This window comes from Halyomorpha halys, unplaced genomic scaffold (assembly GCF_000696795.3).
Source record: "Halyomorpha halys isolate HHAL.00 unplaced genomic scaffold, Hhal_1.1 Scaffold556.1, whole genome shotgun sequence".
Taxonomy (NCBI): domain Eukaryota; kingdom Metazoa; phylum Arthropoda; class Insecta; order Hemiptera; family Pentatomidae; genus Halyomorpha; species Halyomorpha halys.
Window position 1 is genome coordinate 406,247 of NW_027105572.1, and position 2,308 is coordinate 408,554.

Consider the following 2,308-nt stretch of genomic DNA (forward strand, 5'->3'; position numbering starts at 1 on the left):
CTATAATTTTTTTTTTAGAGTTTTGTCTTTTTTACTTAAGAGAACTCAAAAATAATTTTAGAATCTTCTGTATCAGCCGCCATTTTCTATTCTCCCTAACTATGGTCATCAGATTCATCAATTTTAACTCTTAAATATGTTTACTTTTCACTAAAGTATTCAAAAATTGGCGTGAAATAAATGTTTATTTTTCTCTCATTACTAAATTTTTGTGATGACAATGCAAAAAAATATCAGACCATTTTTTTTTTTACGACACAAACTACTTATTACGTTAAAAATAATATAAAAATGCAGATTATTTAGTTTTAAATAATACAGTAAGTGTACATAATACACTAAACATATATAATAATCGTACAATATATAAGTTGGTCGAGAAATAAATGGACGAATAAGAGAGATCTTATGTCGTTTAAGAGAATAGCGAAAAAGAGACATTACATTTTATCCTCGAATGTATACGAAATTGTTTCGTTTCATAACTGTTCGTTGTCGGAACTGGTCTTTCCCTGAGCCTATTTCACGGATCAGTGTTTTTGCTCTGCACGCCGGCCTTATTTAGGTATTTTATAACCTTAGGGATTTACCTGTATAATAAAATATTTACAACAGTACCGATTTCCATAAAAGTAAGTCTTTATTAAATAATTTATGAGGCAAACATTAAAACCTTATATTGGATTTTATATACCGATATGATTTGACGTTAGGAAATAAAAATATGATTGCCGAGCTTCATAATTACTTATATATATCATTGATGATTCAATTTTTATTTATTTATGTATGCTAATAAATAATTATCTTGTTTGATATATTTACTTCATTCAAAGATAATCAAGATAACGATGTCGTTAAGAGTTACAAAAATGCGAGCGGTCGGTGTGTTGTGTAGTATACTTTACTTTATTTATATGATGGGAAAAAATAAAGACTCTATGGTGCATTATGTACAACTAATATCTACCGACAACTAGATACAACTTTTTATTTTTCTTCTTTAGAAAGGCCTAGAGAAAAAGCGTATATATTAGATACGTTGTGCACGTACCATGCAAAAAAAATATTATATCCATACATTGTTGAATTAGCATTGATACATGTAAGTAAAAAAATTATGATATGTGGAAAATAATTTATCAAAGAAAAGAAATTACTTGAAACAAAACCATAAAAGGTAAAGAAAAAAAAGGGTAAAATACAGTAAATTAACTGAAAAATGGAATAAAATAAATTATGTCCTGTAAAATAAGAGATGCTTCTCATTTGTTTAATACAAAATATAATGAAGAACATTTTTTGATCCTAAATACTTTATCGCTTTTGATCGAGTCTGGCACCCCTAACCCGGAATTGGTAATCGAAATTCATACTACCATAATACTTTCTTATCTCTTATCTTTTATCTCACTAACAGATTATTCAAAGTAAATCACAAGTGCGCTTCTTCTTCCTTCTTTCTTCAGTCTGCCAGTGTACCTCAGGATAGTATTCTTGGTCTTATAGTAATCTTGGTCCTACATTTTTTACAGTTTATACAGCTGACATACCAACAGTGTCTTAACCACGTATACCGATGACGCGTTTGTGCTATCAGTAAATAATGACCCATCCATTGTATCCCAAACCCTCTGATGCACCATAAAAATCATTGAAGAATGGAATCAATACTGGAGGATTAAAATAAATTCAGTCACAAATCAAGTCTTTTATCAGGACCTCAATCATTCATATGTTGCCGATCTAGTCCGAAGCAGTTATCAATTATTTTATTCTCAACGTCTTAACCACCCAATCCCAGTAGTTCCTAACTTTTTGCTCCTGTTATATTCCTGTTTATCCTCCGAGGTGCCTGAAAAAAATATGGCCTCGAGACATTCTAATGCAGAAATGTTTTTTGGTGTGCTATCAATGGATAGATTATCCACATGTATATATCATGCCATGGTATTGCACACATCACATTAACTTCTTATATATACTTTTAATACAGTTATAAGTATCAATAAATTATTTAAAATTGAGCATTTTTTTTAATAATAAAAATACGTAATAATTTAAAAACAGCTAAAAAGTATAATCTTCTAAACCAGTGTTGCTTGTTTATGTCTAAAAGACGTCGCATATAAAATCATCATAGCAGCTAGTTATCCATCAAACTTTATATTTATTATTAAAATAATTACCATAAATACCATGCTTCCGTTTCATTGTCGCCTTCTGTTCAACCGTTCGCTTTGAAAAGCCCTGATGAAGCCCTGGAAAGTGGGGCGAAACGTCAGACATTAAAATAGTCTTATACTAT